This window comes from Anas acuta, chromosome 11, assembly GCF_963932015.1.
Source record: "Anas acuta chromosome 11, bAnaAcu1.1, whole genome shotgun sequence".
NCBI lineage: Eukaryota > Metazoa > Chordata > Aves > Anseriformes > Anatidae > Anas > Anas acuta.
This window is the reverse complement of record NC_088989.1, coordinates 26,663-46,268: the sequence shown is the minus strand read 5'-3', so window position 1 is coordinate 46,268 and position 19,606 is coordinate 26,663. Positions and strand designations below refer to the sequence as shown.

The 19,606-nt window shown below is 47.4% G+C and overlaps 1 long non-coding RNA gene across 1 annotated transcript in view; it reads left to right on the top strand.

Moving 5' to 3' along the window:
• LOC137862533 (uncharacterized) overlaps positions 1-7,400 on the top strand; it is a 453,236-nt gene extending 445,836 nt beyond the window's left edge. Inside the window, exons 2-3 of the long non-coding RNA XR_011100381.1 lie at positions 1,256-1,358; positions 7,288-7,400. This is a non-coding gene — a long non-coding RNA (uncharacterized lncRNA). The remainder of the gene's footprint in view (positions 1-1,255; positions 1,359-7,287) is intronic.
• Positions 7,401-19,606: the final 12,206 nt, after the last annotated feature.

The following is a 19,606-nucleotide window of genomic DNA, read 5'->3' as shown; positions in this document are numbered from 1 at the left end:
GTGGAGAAGGTGGGCATCGTGGCCGGCGTGCTAGTGAATGCTCTTTCTCTGTTTTTGCAGCTGATGATGAGCCTTCAGTTGACTAAGATGACAAACGGTGCCTGTGCATTTCTTGAGGCGGAGGAACTTTACCATGCAGCAGCCTGAGAGCTAAGTTGGGGGGCGCCTGGTATTTGCATATCTGGGGTGGCTAATGGGAGCTGGGAGCCAGAGCAGCGTGGTGCCTGCTGGCTGAATAGACTTGGTGCCACTGTGAGGGTGGTTGAGGCTGGGTCACGTTCAGGGTGCTTGTGGCTGGGTCACCAGGCTAATAGAAGAGGCAGGATTATTTTGTAGTGTGAGTGCGTGCGCCAGGCAGGACAGTTTCCTTCTGTTCGTCTGTCTTGTAGTGTTGCTTCTACAACGTCTGTTCTGTGCTTCTCAGGTCTTGATATCCTCCTAACTTTTTACACCGGACTGACTAGACAGGGGACTTGGTAGCGGTGCTGAAGGGCCTCAATGCTTGTTTTGTCATCGTGATTCTGATTCGAGCACTTCTTGTCTTGCAGTCGCTGCTTGAACTGCAGATCTGTTTCAGGTCTTGTGCATCATATTCGGTTTGAGATCGCGTCTGTTTCCATCCTCACTCTTGCAGAAGTCATCTGGGCCACATCAGGAGCTCTTGCTTGGGAATCGAATTCCTAAGTGTGTTCTTAGGGGGTTTTCACTCCCCATCCTTCCGGTCTCTTGTCTTGAAGGCAGGCTTTTTAGGCCTCCATCATCCCAGTTCTGGAAGCTGCTTCCAGTCGCGTGTCGTGACATTTGAGTCTCTGGTAGGGTCTGGTGCAGAGCACCTGTATCTGACTTGCTGTTGCCATAGGGCTTTCCTTTTGGGGGTCACTTTTTCTTGCGCCATCTGTTGTGTGTTTTGTTTGTAGTGTTTGTGGTGTGCCTGTGTGCGTATGTGTTTGGTCTGGAGCTGTCCTGCCTGGCAGTTAGTGATGACAGCTAACATGGCATTGCATGGGTGTACTAATACATTGTCTGGACTGTTTTGGCGAAGACATCCGGTCTGCCTCTGGGCACGTACTGAAGGGCAGCTGGCACAGTCATCTCTGTGGTGTTTGGCAGATGTTGGGCGTGGGAGATTTGAGCTGCTTGCGAGCAGCTGCTCGCATAGCACTGGAACGGTGTGCTTGAGGAGGTCTGTCGAATCTTGAAAGCTTACAGATATGGGGTTTTGAAACTTTTATTTTTATTTCTATGCTGTCCCCAGTAGAGCGTAAACCTTTGGAGGAACCTGTCACAGGAAAGAGCTCCTTCTGGAACTGTTCAGCACTCGGTAGGCAGCTCGGTGACTGGCTTGATCTACTTCTGAGGTGCTGAGGTATGGGGGCTTCTGTTTTGAAATGATAATATTGTAAATGGGGTCCCTTTGTGTTGTTGAGCGATGGGTGCTAATGCTGGCAGCTGAATGATTATCTTGTGACTGTTTTCATTTGTTTAAGGTGAAACACAGTGTACAACACGGGACTTGACCGGAGCTGCTTTTGGCAAGGTGAGCGATGGACAGATGCAGCAGGTACTTCAGGGGTGCAGCTGTTATTGCAGTTAGTTAACTGAACAAAATACAGTAAAAATCCTGTTTATATTTCAGGGCTGTTGTAGCTGGCCTAAGAGAGCAGATGGAAGCATCTTCCTCGAGGGCAGGTGAGGGCGCCGAGGTAAGGGAGCAGATGAGAGTAACTGTCCCAGCTGTGCTGTGGCTTTGGATGCTGCTTCAGCCTATGCTTTTGTTTGTCTTTTGCAGGTGTCTCGCACAGGCTGAGTGGGGCCAAGCTGCACTCTGAAGAGCAGCACGAGAAGGGCGGGCTGGTTGTGAGCTGGATTGGAGCAGAACTGCCAAGTAGCATGAGGTGAGTGCGAAGGGTCTTGCTTTGCAGGTGCCATGGCAGGCTCTCCACAGAAGCGGTTGAGGATTGGAGAAGAGGTTGCGGATGATCAAGGAGCGACACGTGCAGGGATGGCTTGAAAACGGTATGGCCGCTTTCTCTTCTGTTTATCAGGTGTCCCAGGCAACGTGGGCTGTGATGTTAGTCTTCAGAATCGGAACAAAGCGGGTGCTGATGGCTGTCTTCTTTGGTAGGCAAGGAGGTGCCCAAAGCCCTGTCTTGTGTAGCCTGAGCACGCCTCGCTGAGTATGAAGCTTGATTTCCAGCAGTTCTGAAAACTGTGTTGAGGCTGAAATGCTGTTTCTGTGTTTGGGTTGGGCTTGTACCTTGGTGAGTGTAGGGATGGGTTTTAATTTGGTGCAGTGGAGGGCCTGGCCCCAGTGTCCTGTAGTGTGTTTTGACCCGTGAGCATAGCCTTTTGGTTTTCAGATAGCCTACTGAAGTAAGTGATTTTTCCTGTGAGTGGAATGGAATTGAATTCTTCTTTGGCGCATAATCTGTTCTGCTCCTAGAGTTTTCTTCCTGCATAAATACAAGTCTGCGCTAAATCCGGCTGAAAAAGCTTCATTTACTTGCGTGGTAGTATTGTCCTTTCAGTATTCAAAGCTGCAGCAAAAGCATGGGGATTTTTGTTTCTAGAAACACCCCAGTTCTCCTGTCTGCACTCTGCATGCTGTTGAGCTAAGCCTTATAAGGAAGTTAATAAAACCACAGCTGCTGCTGCTCCTCTTTCTGCTTTTTTATGCTTTCCCCCTGCACTTTCCCAGGTGATTGGCTTCAGGTTCCAGGTGGGACCTAATGGTAACTGAGTTGAAGGTATGCCATCAGAGAGCTCCTTCTGCCTGGGCTGCACTTTTGGATAAGTGCTTTGTTTTTCCTTCAGTCTTTTGGAGGGTTCTTTAGGTGGGTCAGATTCTATGGACTGATGCATTTTGAAGTCGAAACCGGTACTCCTATCTTTTTGAGGTGAAAACTGGTAGGATCTGTCATAGTAAAGGAATCTAGTAGTAGGCGCCTGTATTGCACGCAGCTCTTCCTCAGGTGAGTAGTTGTTATGGCAGTTTTACGGATAGTATGGTGATGTTACTTTGTGTGTTTGCTCTGTGGTTCTGGGTCCCTTCTGATTTTTGCAGAATTACGGGACTTTCTGTGAGCCTTTAAATCTATGTCAAATCTTATCAAAGTCATAACCTCGCTGTCAAAGTGATGCAGCAGGGTTTAGGAGAAATGTATGATGGAGGCTGCCTGTGTGAGCGTGTATCTGAAAATGGCAGCAGTGGGCATGTAAGGGGTAGTCTGTTTCAAGTTTAGGGACAGTTTGTTATATTTCTGGAGCTTTTGCCTGTGTGTTTTCTGTCTGTCGAGTGTTTAGACCTTGCAGCCTTTTAGTCTTGATGTCCTTGAATTGACATATTAGAAGTATGTTTATTAGGTGTTTCCAGGTAGTTGTTTTTGGGAAACAGTGGGGTAATGTCTCTTGACCGCATAAGTGCAGTAGTGCCTGAGAAGTGAGCAGGCTCACCTTCTTCCTCTCTGCAGAATAAGTCCGCCCGGGCCCATTTCGGCGCGGTGCCGCCCGGGCCCATTTCGGCGCGGCGCCGCCCGGGCCCATTTGTCCTGTGGAGCTACTGAGCAGCTGAGGTAAAGGAGTTTTGAACAGAGAGGTATTGCACAGTAGCATGTTGCATCAGTAGTAGTGAGCGTTGCCCAAGAGGTGGTTATCAGGGCTGGCGTGCTAGTGAATGCTGGTTCTCTGTTTTTGCAAGTGATGATGAACCTGTTTGACTTAATTCTATTTGAAAAAGTTCCAGTTACTGGCCTGGTCGTGTCGTCCTTTCAATGTTAAAAACTGCAGCAAAAGCATGGGGATTGTTGCTTCTAGAAACACCACAGGTCACCTGTCTGCTCTCTGCATGTTTTTCAAGTAAAGCAGATCTTAAAATAAAATAAAATAGTAATGAAAAAAATAAAAAACAGCTGCTGCTGCTGCTCCTTTCTTTCTACTTCCTTGTGCTTTGCCCCTCCCCTTTTCCAGGTGATTGGGTTTGGGTGCTGGGCGGGGCCGAATGGTATATGAGCCCCAGGCATGCTATCAGAGAGCTCCTTCTGCCTGGGCTGCTCCTTGGGGTAAGTGCTTTGTTTTTCCTTTAGTCAGTTGCAGGGTTCTCTAGGCAGGCTGGAGTTTATAGATTTCTAGAATTTTTAAGTGCTTGGAATTCACTTAGGAGAGGGATGTTTAATAGAGGTTTCTGGCTCACTGTTTTTTGGGGTGGTGGGTTGCTCTTCTGTTTTTGAGCTAAATTTATTCTCTAGATGCATAGACCTACTTCTGTAATTTTCCAGAGGACTAAAACCAGCTGCATTTCATGCTACATGTGGCTTGGCAGGGTAGATGCAGCATTGCCAAGAGCCTGAGCAGGGTTGTATCAGAGTCACCTCTTTCATCTGCAAAGGGTAAGTTTGATTACCCCTGCCGAGGCTGCTGTGTGTGCATGTCTTTTTGGCATTTGTGGAGCTCAGTTGTTTTTTGTGTGTGTATGTTTTAACTTTCTGTTTTTCTGAGCAGTAGATAGCGTGTTTGCTGAGTGTGGTTGGCAGGAGGAGGTGGGGAGCTCCTCAGGACTGGTAGGTTTGGTTTCTCGGAGAGTACGGCAGCCTTCCTGTGTGATGCGACTGATTGTTGGGTGGGAACGTTCCAGCTTGTGTGTCTTAGGCAATGTAGCCTGTGTAGTGTGTGTTGTGTGGCCTGGGCAGATTTTGCTGTGGTGCTGTGAGTGAAGAATCTGAGTTAGAGGTGGTGAGCAGCTGAAGTACCGGAGCTGGGAAGAGAGAGGCATTGCAGCAGGTACGCTGTGGCTGTGAGGTGCCTCAGAGTGTGCGTTTCCCTTGTCTCTGCAGGTGCTTTGTGTGCAGTCGTGGACAGGGAAGGGATATCCTCGTGTGATGGAGCTCTGAGGGAAGGTGAGTGTTGCCAGCCTGGTCGTGCCTTATCCGAAGCGAAGTGAAGACGCTCAGGTGTTTCCCTGTGAGGGTCTGAGGTGAGACTGTTTGGGATAGAGGAGCAGTGTGGCAGGTGGGTGCTTGCAAGCACAGTGTCGTTTTGTCCTTTTGTGTTCCCAGGTGTTGTGGATGATGGTGGCCGCTCCTTTCAAGCTTGGACCTAATTTGCAGGTCCAGAGGCAAGTGGAGTGCTGTTTTGAAAGGGTAAAAGTAAAGCTGGGGTCACTTCTGTTGTTGAGGGATGGGTGCTACTACTACTGGCAGCTGAATGTTTATCTTCTGCCTGTGTCTTTCCTTTGTTCAGGTTGAAATGCAGTGCGCAGTGCAGGACGTCTCGACCCGAGCTGCCTCTGCAGTGACTCTGGTGCGTGATGAGCAGAGGTAACTGTTGTTTTTGGGGTGTGGTTGTCACTGCAGTTATTTTCCTATGTCCAATAGAGTAAAACTCCAGTTTGCCTTTTAGAGGTGCTATAAGTGGGTAAGGAGAAGAGATGGAAGCATGTGCCACGTGGGGCAGGCAAGCGGCTGAGGGACAGGAGGGGATGAGAGTATGTGATTTTTTTTCTGGGGATGGAATGGAATTGATTTTGTTGGTGTATAATCTGTTCTGCTCCTAGATTTTTCTTTCAATGCAAATAAAAGTATGAGCTAATTCCAGTTAAGAAAGTTCCAGTTACTTGCTGGGTCGTATTGTCCTTTTAATATTCAAAGCTGCCGCAAAAGCATGGGGATTGTTTCTTCTAGGTACTCCCCAGTTCTCGTTTGCATTCTGCATGCTGTTGAGCTAAAGCAGATTTAAAAAAAAAAAAAAAAAAAAAAACAAGAAACACACACACAAACAACAACAACAAGAAACCACGATTGGGTTATTTGTTCTGAATGCAACGAACATTTAATCCCTTTGTTGTCCCAGGTGGTGTGGATGATACTGGCTGCACTGTTGGAGCTTGGATTCAGAGAGGAACACGTGAGCAGAACTGTATGTTGCATCAGCAGTAGTCAGCATCGTGGAGAAGGTGGGCATCGTGGCCGGCGTGCTAGTGAATGCTCTTTCTCTGTTTTTGCAGCTGATGATGAGCCTTCAGTTGACTAAGATGACAAACGGTGCCTGTGCATTTCTTGAGGCGGAGGAACTTTACCATGCAGCAGCCTGAGAGCTAAGTTGGGGGGCGCCTGGTATTTGCATATCTGGGGTGGCTAATGGGAGCTGGGAGCCAGAGCAGCGTGGTGCCTGCTGGCTGAATAGACTTGGTGCCACTGTGAGGGTGGTTGAGGCTGGGTCACGTTCAGGGTGCTTGTGGCTGGGTCACCAGGCTAATAGAAGAGGCAGGATTATTTTGTAGTGTGAGTGCGTGCGCCAGGCAGGACAGTTTCCTTCTGTTCGTCTGTCTTGTAGTGTTGCTTCTGCAGCGTCTGTTCTGTGCTTCTCAGGTCTTGATATCCTCCTAACTTTTTACACCGGACTGACTAGACAGGGGACTTGGTAGCGGTGCTGAAGGGCCTCAATGCTTGTTTTGTCATCGTGATTCTGATTCGAGCACTTCTTGTCTTGCAGTCGCTGCTTGAACTGCAGATCTGTTTCAGGTCTTGTGCATCATATTCGGTTTGAGATCGCGTCTGTTTCCATCCTCACTCTTGCAGAAGTCATCTGGGCCACATCAGGAGCTCTTGCTTGGGAATCGAATTCCTAAGTGTGTTCTTAGGGGGTTTTCACTCCCCATCCTTCCGGTCTCTTGTCTTGAAGGCAGGCTTTTTAGGCCTCCATCATCCCAGTTCTGGCAGTTGCTTCCAGTCGCGTGTCGTGACATTTGAGTCTCTGGTAGGGTCTGGTGCAGAGCACCTGTTCTGACTTGCTGTTGCCGTAGGGTTTTCTTTTTGGTGGTCACTTATTCTTGCGCCTTGTGTTGTGTGTTTTGTTTGTAGTGTTTTTGGCGTGCCTGTGTGTGTGTATGTGTTTGGTCTGGAGCTGTCCTGCCTGGCAGTTAGTGATGACAGCTAACGTGGCAGTGCATGGGTGTACTAATACATTGATGGGACTGTGTTGGTGAAGACATCCTGTCTGCCTCTGGGCATGTACTGAAGGGCAGCTGGCACAGTCATCTCTGTGGTGTTTGTCAGATGTGGGGGTGGGAGAGTATATCTCCTTGCGAGCAGCTGTTTGTATAGTTCTTGAATGGTGTGCTTGAGGAGGTCTGTTGAATCTTGAAAGCTTACAGATATGGGATTTTGCTTTTTTTTTTTTATTTCTTTCCTGTCCCCATTAGAGTGTAAACCCTAGGAGGAACCTGTCACAGGAAAGAGCTCCTTCTGGAACTGTCCAGCACTTGGTAGGCAACTTCTGTTTAATTTGTTAAAGCTGAAACACAGTGTACAACACGGGACTTGACCATAGCTGCTTTTGGCAAGGTGAGCGATGAACAGATGTAGCAGGTACTTTAGGGGTGCAGTTGTCACTGCAGTTAGTTAACTGCACAAAATACAGTAAAAATCCTGTTTATATTTCAGGGGTGTTGTAACTGGCCTAAGAGAGCAGGTGGAAGCGTCTGCCTCGAGGGCGGGTGAGGAGGCCGAGGTAAGGGAGCAGATGAGAGTAACTGTCCCAGCTGTGCTGTGGCTTTGGATGTTGCTTCAGCCTGTGCTTTTCTTTTTGTTTCACTTTTGTCTCATACAGGCTGAGTGGGGCCAAGCTGCACTCTGAAGAGCAGCACGAGAAGGGCGGGCTGGTTGTGAGCTGGATTGGAGCAGAACTGCCAAGTAGCATGAGGTGAGTGCGAAGGGTATCCGTCTTGCTTTGCAGGTGCCATGGCAGGCTCTCCACAGAAGCGGTTGAGGATTGGAGAAGAGGTTGCAGATGATCAAGGAGCGACACGTGCAGGGATGGCTTGAAAACGGTATGGCTGCTTTCTCTTCTGTTTATCAGGTGTCCCAGGCAATGTGGGCTGTGGTGTTAGTCTTTAGAATCGGAACAAAGCAGGTGCTGAAATGCTGTGTCTGTTTTTTTTTGTGTTGGGGTTGCACCTTGATGAGTGTAGGGATGGGTTTTAAGTGGGTGCAGCGGAGAGCCTGGCCCCAGTGTCCTGTAGTGTGTTTTGACCCATCAGCATAGCCTTTTGGTTCTCAGGTAGCCTACTGAAGTTATTTTTTCCTGTGAGTGGAATGGAACAGAATTATTTTTTGGTGTGCAATCTGTTCTGCTCCTAGATTGTTCTTTCTATGTAAATGAATGATCGAGGTAATTCCAGATGGAAAAAGAAATCAATTGCTTACTTAGTTGTATTGTCCTTTTAATATTCAAAGCTACAGCAAAAGCATGGGGATTTTTGTTTCTAGAAACACCCTAGCTCTCCTGTCTGCACTCTGTATGCTGTTGAGCTAAGCCTTATAAAGAAGTAAATAAACCACAGCTGCTGCTCCTCCTCTTTTTGTTTTTTTTTCTGCTTTCCCCAAGCACTTTCCCAGGTGGTTGGCTTCAGGGTTCAGGTGAGACCTAGTGGTAACTGAGTTGCAGGTGTGCCATCAGAGAGCTCCTTCTGCCTGGGCTGCACTTTTGGGTAAGTGCTTTGTTTTTCTTTCAGTTGTTTGGAGGGTTCTTTAGGTGGGTCAGAGTCTATGGACTGATGCATTTTGAAGTAGAAACTGGTACTCCTATCTTTTTGAGTTGGTAACTGGTAGGATCTGTCACTGTAAAGCAATCTAGTAGTAGGTGCCTGTATTGCACACAGCTCTTCCTCAGGTGAGTAGTTATAATGGCAGTTTTACGGATAGTATGGTGATGTTACTTTGTGTGTTTGCTTTGTGGTTCTGGTTCCCTTCTGATTTTTGCAGAATTACGGGGCTTTTTGTGAGTCTTTGCCTGTATGTCAAATATTATCAAAGTCATAACCTTTCTGTCAAAGTGATGGAGCAGGGTTTAGGAGAAATGTATGATGGAGGCTCCCTGTGTGAGCATGTGTCTGAAAATGGCAGCAGTGGGCACGTAAGGGGTAGTCTGTTTCAGGTTTAGGGACAGTTTGTTGTATTTCTGGAGCTTTTGCCTGTGGGTTTTCTGTCTGTCGAGTGTTTAGACCTTGCAGCCTTCTAGTCTTGATGTGCTTGAAGTGACTTATTACAAGTATGTTTATGAGGGGTTGCCAGGTACATTGTTTTTGGGAAACAGTGGAGTAATGTCTCTTGACTGCTTAAGTGCAGTAGTGCCTAGAGAGTGAGCAGGCTCACCACCTTCTTCTGTGCAGAATAAGTCCGCCCGGGCCCATTGCGGCGCTGCCTGGGCACACTTCTCAGGTAAATGTAGTGAGCAGATGAGGGAAAGGAGCTGGGAACAGAGATGTATTGCACAGTAGCATGTTGCATCAGTAGTAGTCAGCGTTGCGGAGGAGGTGGGTGTCAGGGCTGGCATGCTAGTGAATGCTGGTTCTCTGTATTTGCAAGTGATGATGAACCTGTTGGACGTAATTCCATTTGAAAAAGTTCCAGTTACTGGCCTGGTTGTGTTGTCCTTTCAATGTTAAAAGCTGCAGCAAAAGCATGGGGATCGTTGCTTCTAGAAACACCACAGGTCACCTGTCTGCTCTCTGCATGTTTTTCCAGTAAAGCAGATCTTAAAAAAAAAACAAAGAAAATAATAAAAAACAGCTGCTGCTGCTCCTGCTTTCTTTCTACTTCCTTGTGCTTTGCCCCTCCCCTTTTCCAGGTGATTGGGTTTGGGTGCTGGGCGGGGCCAAATGGTATATGAGCCCCAGGCATGCTATCAGAGAGCTCCTTCTGCCTGGGCTGCTCCTTGGGGTAAGTGCTTTGTTTTTCACTCAGTCCGTTGCAGGGTTCTTTAGGTGGGTCAGAGTCTATGGACTGATGCGTTTTCCAGTAGAAACCGGTACGCGTATCTTCTTGAGGTGGCAGCTAGTAGGATCTGTCACTGTAAAGCAATCTAGTAGTAGTATGTGCCTGTATTGCAAGCAGCTTTTCCTCAGGTGAGTAGTTGTTATGGCAGTTTTACGGATAGTATGGTGATGTTACTTTGTGTGTTTGCTTTGTGGTTCTGGGTCCCTTCTGATTTTTGCAGAATTACAGGGCTTTTTGTGAGTCTTTGCCTGTATGTCAAATATTATCAAAGTTACAACCTTGCTGTTAAAGTGATGGAGCAGGGTTTAGGAGAAGTGTATCATGGAAGCTCCCTGTGTGAGCGTGTATCTGAAAATGGCAGCAGTGGGCATGTAAGGGGTAGTCTGTTTCAAGTTTAGGGACAGGTTGTTACATTTCTGGAGCATTTGCCTGTGTGTTTTCTGTCTGTCGAGTCTTTAGACCATAAAGCCTTCTAGGCTTTATGTCCTTGAATTTACGTATTAGAAGTACGTTTATGAGGGGTTGCCAGGTACGTTGTTCTTGGGAAACTGTGGGGTATGGTTCCTTGAGTGCATAAGTGCAGTAGTGACAAGAGAGTGAGCAGGGCCACCTTCTTCATCTCTGCAGAATAAGTCTGTTCGGGCACACTTCTCAGGTAAATGTAGTGAGCAGATGAGGGAAAGGAGCTGGGAACAGAGATGTATTGCACAGTAGCATGTTGCATCAGTAGTAGTCAGCGTTGCGGAGGAGGTGGGTGTCAGTGCTGGCGTGCTAGTGAATGCTGGTTCTCTGTTTTTGCAAGTGATGATGAACATGTTTGACGTAATTCCATTTGCAAAAGTTCCTGTTACTTGCTGGGTTGTGTTGTCCTTTCAATGTTAAAAGCTGCAGCAAAAGCATGGGGATCGTTGCTTCTAGAAACACCCTAGGTCTCCTGTCTGCTCTCTGCATGTTTTTCAAGTAAAGCAGATCTTAAAAAAAAAAAAAAAAAAAAAAACAAAGAAAATAATAAAAAACAGCTGCTGCTGCTCCTGCTTTCTTTCTACTTCCTTGTGCTTTGCCCCTCCCCTTTTCCAGGTGATTGGGTTTGGGTGCTGGGCGGGGCCAAATGGTATATGAGCCCCAGGCATGCTATCAGAGAGCTCCTTCTGCCTGGGCTGCTCCTTGGGGTAAGTGCTTTGTTTTTCCTTCAGTCGGTTGCAGGGTTCTTTAGGCAGGCTGGAGTTTATAGATTTCTATAATTTTTAAGTGCTTGGAATTCACTTAATAGAGGGATGTTTAATAGAGGTTTCTGGCTCACTGTTTTTTTGGGATGGTGGGATACTCTTCTGTTTTGAGCTGTATTTTAATCTCTAGATGTATAAACCCACTTGTGTAATTCTCCAGAGGACTAAAACCAGCTTGATTGCATGGTACCTGTGGCTTGGTAGCGTAGATGCAGCATTACCAAGAGCCTGAGCAGGGTTGTATCAGAGTCACCTCTTTCATCTGCAAAGGGTAAGTCTGTGATTACCTCTGCCGAGGCTGCTGTGTGCGCGTGTCTTTTTCGCATTTGTGGAGCTCGTTTTTTTTTTTTGTGTGTGTTTATGTTCTAACTTTTTTTTTTTGAGGGGTGAATAGTGTGTGTGCTGAGCGTGGTTGGCAGGAGGAAGCGGGGAGCTCCTCAGGACTAGTAGGTTTGGTTTCTAGGAGTGTGCAGCAGCCTTCCTGTGCGATGCGACTGATTGTTGGGTGGGAATGTACCAGCTTGTGTGTGCTGGGCAATGTAGCTTGTGTAGTGTGTGTTGTGCGGCCTGGGCAGAGTTTGCTGTGGCGCTGTGAGCGTAGAATCTCAGAGCTGGTGAGCAGCTGAAGTACCGGAGCTGGGAAGAGAGAGGTCTTGCAGCAGGTACGCTGTGGCTGTTTCAGTGTGTGCGTTTCTCTTGCCTCTGCAGGTGCTTTGTGCAGTTGTGGAGAGGGAAGGGAAATCCTCATGTCACGAAGCTCTGAGGGAAGGTGAGTGGTGTCAGCCTGGTCATCGCTTATCCTAAGCGAAGGGAAGACGCTCAGGTGTTTCCCTGTGAGGGTCTTAGGTGAGGCTGTTTGGGATAGAGGAGCAGTGTAGCAGGTGGGTGCTTGCAAGCACCGCGGTCATTGTATCCTTTTGTGTTCCCAGGTGGCGTGGGTGATGCTGGCCGCTCCTTTCAAGCTTGGACCTAATTTGCAGGTCCAGAGGCAAGTGGCCTGCTGTTTTGAAAGGATAAAAGTAAAGCTGGGGTTGCTTATGTTGTTGAGGAACGGGTGCTACTGCTGGCAGCTGAATGTTTATCTTCTGCCTGTGTCTTTCCTTTGTTCAGGGTGAAATGTAGTGTGCAGTTCGCAGTGCAGGACCTCTCGACCCAAGCTGCCTCTGCAGTGACTCTGGTGCGTGATGAGCAGAGGTAGCTGTTATTTTTGGGGTGCGGTTGTCACTGCAGTTATTTTCCTACATTCAATAGAGTAAAATTCCAGTTTGCCTTTTAGAGGTGCTATAAGTGGGTGAAGAGAAGAGATGGAAGCATGTGCCACGTGGGGCAGGCAAGCGGCTGAGGTACAGGAGGGGATGAGAGTATGTTGGGAATTGGCATAATTGTTCGATCTAAGCTTGCCTTAAGCAACCAGGGGTAGGCCTTAGAAATCTCAGGGCCTGCTGTATCTGAGCAAACCAAGCTGCCAGAGTAACTGTGAGAAGCTCCCACGGAAATGACTCCCACATCACCCAATTAAGGAACTCAGAAAATATTGTTATCAGCAGCTGGCCTCAAGGACTAGGCCTATGTGAACGTTAAGCACAAAGGGGGTTGTTTTCCTAACTTCTAATCAAAAGGGGGGTTCTTTTCTTGCAGGTGGTGTTATTTTCTTAACGGTTTGTCTGAGTGCTTTTGACCAATAATCTTGTGTGAAACACTGTCCATCCCTGTAAAGTTCACTATAAAAGTTAGGCTATTCGGGCAATAAAATGGTGAAGCATGATCTGACTCTGCTGGTGTCTGTCGTGCTTTCGTCCGTGCTTCGCAACAAGAGTGTGTGATTTTTTTCCTGGGGATGGAATGGAATTCATTTTGTTGGCATATAATCTGTTCTGCTCCTAGATTTTTTTTCAATGCAAATAAAAGTTTGAGCTAATTCCATTTGAAAAAGTTCCAGTTACTTGCTGGGTCGTGTTGTCCTTTCAATGTTAAAAGCTGCAGCAAAAGCATGAGGATTGTTGCTTCTAGAAACACCCCAATTTTCTTGTCTGCAGTCTGCGTGCAGTTGAGCAAAAGCAGATTTCAAAAAAAAAAAACCCAAAAAACAGGAAACACACAAAAAACAATAAAAAAAACACCATTGGGTCACTTGTGAATGCAACGATCATTTAATCCCTTTGTTTTCCTAGGTGGTGTGGGTGATACTGGCTGCACTGTTGGAGCTTGGATTCGGAGAGGAAGAGGTGAGCAGAACCATGTGTTGCATCAGCAGTAGTCAGCATTGTGGAGCAGGTGGGCATCGTGGCCGGCGTGCTAGTGAATGCTGTTACTCTGTTTTTGCAGCTGATGATGAGCCTTCAATTGACTAAGATGACAATCGGTGCCTGTGCATTTCTTGAGGTGGAAGGAATTTACCATCCAGCAACCTGAGAGCTAAGTTGTGGGGCGCCTGGTATTTGCATATCTGGAGTGGCTAATGGGAGCTGGGAGCCAGAGCAGCATGGAGCCAGCTAGCTGAATATACTTAGTGTCACTGTGAGGGTGGTTCAGGCTGGGTCACGTTCAGGCTGCTTGTGGCTTGGTCAACAGGCTAATAGAAGCAGCGGGATTATTTGGTAGTGTGAGTGCGTGCGCCAGGCAGGACAGTTTCCTTCTGTTCATCTGTCTTGTAGTGTTGCTTCTGCAGTGTCTGTTCTGTGCTTCTCGGGTCTTGATATCCTCCTGGCTTTTTACACAGGACTGACCAGACAGGCAACTTGGTAGCGGTGCTGAAGGGCCTCAATGCTTGTTTTGTCATCATGGCTCTGATCCGAGCACTTCTTGTCTTGCAGTCGCTGCTTGAACTACAGATCTGTGTGAGGTCTTGCGATCTCAAACCGAATATGATGCACATCTGTTTCCATCCTCACTCTTGCAGAAGTCATCTGGGCCGCATCAGGAGCTCTTGCTTGGGAATTGATTTCCTGATATTTGTCTCAGGGGGTTTTCAGTCCCCATCCTTCTGGTCTCTTGTCTTGAAGGCAGGCTTTTTAGGCCTCCATCATCCCAGTTCTGGCAGTTGCTTCCAGTCGCGTGTCGTGACATTTGAGTCTCTCCTAGGGTCTGGTGCAGAGCACCTGTATCTGACTTGCTGTTGCCCTAGGGCTTCCCTCTGGGGGTCACTTTTTCTTGCGCCGTGTGTTGTGTGTTTTGTTTGTAGTGTTTGTGGCGTGCCTGTGTGTGTATGTGTTTGGTCTGGATCTGTCCTGCCTGGCAGTTAGTGATTAACATGGCAGTGCATGGGTGTACTAATACACTGATGGGACTGTGTTGGCGAAGACATCCGGTCTGCCTCTGGGCATGTACTGAAGGGCAGCTGGCACAGTCATCTCTGGTGGTTGGCAGATGTGGATTTGGGAGAGTATATCTGCTTGTGAGCAACTTCTCACATAGTGCTTGAACAATGTGCTTGAGGAGGTCTGTCGAATCTTGAAAGCTTACAGATATGGGGTTTTGAAACGTTTATTTTTATTTCTTTCCTGTCCCCAGTAGAGCGTAAACCTTTGGAGGAACCTGTCACAGGAAAGAGCTCCTTCTGGAACTGTTCATCAGTCGGTAGGCAGCTCGGTGACTGTCTTGATCTACTTCTGAGGTGCTGAGGCAAGGGGGCTGCTGTTTTGAAATGATAATATTGTAAATGGGGTCCCTTTTGTTGTGGAGGGACGGGTGCTAATGCTGGCAGCTGAATGATTGATTCTCTTGTGGCTGTTTTCATTTGTTTAAGGTGAAACACAGTGTCCAACACGGGACTTGATGACCAGAGCTGCTTTTGGCAAGGTGAGCGATGAGCGCAGTTGTCACTGCAGTTACTTAACTACACAAAGTACAGTAAAAATCCTGTTTATATTTCAGGGGTGTTGTAGCTGGCCTAAGAGAGCAGATGGAAGCATCTGCATCAAGGGCAGGTAAGGGAGCAGATGAGAGTAACTGTCCCAGCTGTGCTGTGGCTTTGGATGTTGCTTCAGCCTGTGTTTTCTTTTTGTTTCACAGGTGTGTCGCACAGGCTGAGTGGGGGCCAAGCTGCACTCTGAAGAGCAGCACGAGAAGGGCGGGCTGGTTGTGAGCTGGATTGGAGCAGAACAGCCAAGTAGCACGAGGTGAGTGTGAAGGGTATCCATCTTGCTTTGCAGGTGCCATGGCAGGCTCTCCACAGAAGCGGTTGAGGATTGGAGAAGAGGTTGCAGATGATCAAGGAGCGACACGTGCAGGGATGGCTTGAAAACGGTATGGCTGCTTTCTCTTCTGTTTATCAGGTGTCCCAGGCAATGTGGGCTGTGATGTTAGTTCTCGAGAATCGGAACAAAGCAGGTGCTGATATGATATGCTGTGTCTGTTTTTTTTTGTGTTGGGGTTGCACCTTGGTGAGTGTAGGGATGGGTTTTAAGTGGGTGCAGCGGAGGGCCTGAACCCCAGTGTCCTGTAGTGTGTTTTGACCCATCAGCATAGCCTTTTGGTTCTCAGGTAGCCTACTGAAGTAAGTGATTTTTCCTGTGAGTGGAATGCAATTGACTTTTTTTTTTTTGGGTGTAAGCAGTTCTGCTCCTAGATTTTTCTTATTATGTAAATAAAAGATCAAGCTAATTCCAGATGGAAAAATCAGTTACTTTCTTGGTCAGTTTGTCCTTTTAATATTCAAAGCTCCAGCAAAAGCATGGGGATTTTTGTTTCTAATAACACCCTAGTTCTCCTGTCTTCATTCTGCATGCTGTAGAGCTAAGCCATATAAATGAATAAAGAAACCACAGCTTCTGCTCCTTTCTGATTTTTTTTTTGTGCTTTCCCCAAGCACTTTCCCAGGTGATTAGCTTCAGGTTCCAGGTGGGACATAGTGGTAACTGAGTTGCAGATATTCCATGATAGAGCTCATTCTGCCTGGGCTGCTTTTTGGGGTAAGCGCTTTGTTTTTCCTTCAGTCTTTTGGAGGGTTCTTTAGGTGGGTCAGAGTCTATGGACTGATGCGTTTTCCAGTAGAAACCGGTACACATATCTTTTTGAGTTGGTAACTGGTAGGATCTGTCACTGTAAAGCAATCTAGTAGTAGTATGTGCCTGTATTGCACGCAGCTCTTCCTCAGGTGAGTAGATATTATGGCAGTTTTACGGATGGTATGGTGATGTTACTTTGTGTGTTTGCTTTGTGGTTCTGGTTCCCTTCTGATTTTTGCAGAATTACGGGGCTTTCTGTGAGCCTTTGCATCTATGTCAAATATCAAAGTCAAAGCCTTGCTGTTAAGGAGATGGAGCAGAGTTTAGTTGAAACGTATCATGGAAGCTCCCTGTGTGAGCATGTGTCTGAAAATGGCAGCAGTGGGAATGTAAGGGGTAGTCTGTTTCAAGTTTAGGGACAGGTTGTTATATTTCTGGAACTTTTGCCTGTGGGTTTTCTGTCTGTTGAGTCTTTAGACCTTGCAGCCTTCTAGTCTTGATGTCCTTGAAATGACATATTAGAAGTATGTTTATGAGGGGTTGCCAGGTGCATTGGTTTTGGGAAACCGTGGGCCACGTTTTTTTGACCACATAAGTGCAGTAGTGCCTAGAGAGTGAGCAGGCTCACCTCCTTCATCTCTGCAGAATAAGTCTGCCCTGGCCCCTTTTCGGCGTGGCGCCGCCCAGGCCCCTTTCGGCGCGGCGCCGCCCGGCCCCATTTGTCATGTGGAGCTACTGAGCAGGTGAGTTAAAGGAGCTGGGAACAGACAGTTATTACACAATGATATGTTGCATCAGTAGTAGTGAGCGTTGTGCAGGAGGTGGGTATTAGGGCTGGGCAGCTAGTGAATGCTGGTTCTCTGTTTTTGCAAGAGATGATGAACCTGTTTGGCATAATTCCATTTGAAAAAGTTCCAGTTACTTGAATGGTTGTGCTGTCCTTTCAATATTAAAAGCTGCAGCAAAAGCATGGTGATTGTTGCTTCTAGAAACACCCCAGGTCTCTTGTCTGCTCTCTGCATGTTGTTTAGGTAAAAGTGATTTAAAAAGAATATAGTAAACACACACACACAAAAAAAAAAAACAAACAAAAAAAAAAAGAAAAAAACCACAGTTGGCTGAGTTGTTGTGAACACAACGATCATTTAATCCCTTTGTTTTCCCAGGTGGTGTGGATGATACTGGTTGCACTGTTGGAGCTTGGACTCGGAGAGGAACACGTGAGCACAATTGTATGTTGCATCAGCAGTAGTCAGCATTGTGGAGAAGGTGAGCAATGGTGCTGGTGTCCTAGTGAATGCTGTTTCTCTGTTTTTGCAGCTGATGATGAGCCTGGCAATTGACTATCATGAAAATCAGTGCCTGTGCATTTCTTGAGGCGGAGGGACTTTGCCATGCAGCAACCTGAGAGCTAAGTTGGAGGGCACCTGGTATTTGCATATCTGGGGTGGCTAATGGGAGCTGGGAGCCAGAGCAGCATGGAGCGTGCTGGCTGAATAGACTTGGTGCCACTGTGAGGGTGGTTCAGGCTGGGTCATGTTCAGGCTGCTTGTGGCTGGGTCAGCAGGCTAATAGGAGCAGCAGGATTATTTTGTAGTGTGAGTGCGCACGCCAGGCAGGACAGTTTCCTGCAGTTTGTCTTGTAGTGTTGCTTCTGCAGTGTCTGTTCTGTGCTTGTCAGGTCTTGATATCCTCCTGGCTTTTTAGACCGGACTGATCAGACAGGCAACTTGGTAGCGGTGCTGAAGGGCCTCAATGCTTGTTTTGTCATCATGACTCTGATCCGAGCACTTCTTGTCTTGCAGTCGCTGCTTGAACTGCAGATCTGTTTCAGGTCTTGTGTATCATATTGGGTTTGAGATCGCATCTGTTTCCATCCTCACTCTTGCAGAAGTCATCTGGGCCACATCAGGAGCTCTTGCTTGGGAATTGATTTCCTAAGCGTTGTCTTATGGGGTTTTCAGTCCCCATCCTTCTGGTCTCTTGTCTTGAAGGCAGGCTTTTTAGGCCTCCATCATCCCAGTTCTGGAAGCTGCTTCCAGTCGCGTGTCGTGACATTTGAGTCTCTCCTAGGGTCTGGTGCAGAGCGCCTGTTCTGACTTGCTGTTGTCATAGGGCTTTCCCCCGGGGGTCACTTTTTCTTGCGCCTTGTGTTGTGTGTTTTGTTTGTAGTGTTTGTGGCGTGCCTGTGTGTGTATGTGTTTGGTCTGGATCTGTCCTGCCTGGCAGTTAGTGATTAATGTGGCAGGGCATGGGTGTACTAATACATTGATGGGACTGTTTTGGCAAAGACATCCGGTCTGCCTCTGGGCACGTACTGAAGGGCAGCTGGCACAGTCATCTCTGGTGGTTGGCAGATGTGGATTTGGGAGAGTATATCTGCTTTTGAGCAGCTGTTTGCATAGTGCTTGAACGCTGTGCTTGAGGAGGTCTGTTGAATCTTGAAAGCTTACAGATATGGGGTTTTGAAATGTTTATTTTTATTTCTTTCCTGTCCCCAGTAGAGTGTAAACCCTAGGAGGAACCTGTCACGGGAAAGAGCTCCTTCTGGAACTGTTCAGCACTTGGTAGGCAACTTTTGTTTAATTTGTTTAAGTTGAAATACAGTGTACAACACGGGACTTGATGACCAGAGCTGCTTTTGGCAATGTGAGCGATGAACGGATGTACCTGGTACTTTAGGGGTGCAGTTGTCACTGCAGTTAGTTAACTGCACAAAATACAGTAAAAATCCTGTTTATATTTCAGGGGTGTTGTAACTGGCCTAAGAGAGCAGATGGAAGCATCTTCCTTGAGGGTAGGTGAGGGGGCCGAGGTAAGGGAGCAGATGAGAGTAAGTGTCCTAGCTGTGCTGTGGCTTTGGATGCTGTTTCAGCCTATGCTTTTCTTTTTCTTTTGCAGGTGTGTTGCACAGGCTGAGTGGGGCCAAGCTGCACTCTGAAGAGCAGCACGAGAAGGGCGGGCTGGTTGTGAGCTGGAGCTGGATTGGAGCAGAACGGCCGAGTAGCACGAGGTGAGTGCGAAGGGTATCCGTCTTGCTTTGCAGGTGCCATGGCAGGCTCTCCACAGAAGCGGTTGAGGATTGGAGAAGAGGTTGCGGATGATCAAGGAGCGACACGTGCAGGGATGGCTTGAAAAGGGCATGGCTGCTTTCTCTTCTGTTTATCAGGTGTCCCAAGCAACGTGGGCTGTGATGTTAGTGTTTAGTATCGGAACAAAGCAGGTGCTGATGGTGGTCTTCTTCGGTAGGCAAAGAGGTGCCCAAAGCCCCGTCCTGTGTAGCCTGAGCACACCTCGCTGAGGATGAAGCATGCTTTCCAGCAGTTCCCAAAACTGTGTTGAAGCTGAAATGCTGTTGGGGTTTGTGTTGGGGTTGCTCCTTGGCGAGTGTAGGGATGGGTTTTAAGTGGGTGCAGCGGAGGGCCTGGCCCCAGTGTCCTGTAGTGTGTTTTAACCCATCAGCATGGCCTTTTGGTTCTCAGGTAGCTTACTGAATAAATGATTTTTCCTGCAAGTGGAATGGAATTGAATTTTTTTTTTGGCACGTAATCAGTTCTGCTCCTAGACTTTTCTTTCTATGTAAATAAAAGCTTGAGCTAATTCCAGATGGGAAAAAAAAATCAACTACTTGCTTGGTCATTTTGTCCTTTTAGTATCCAAAACA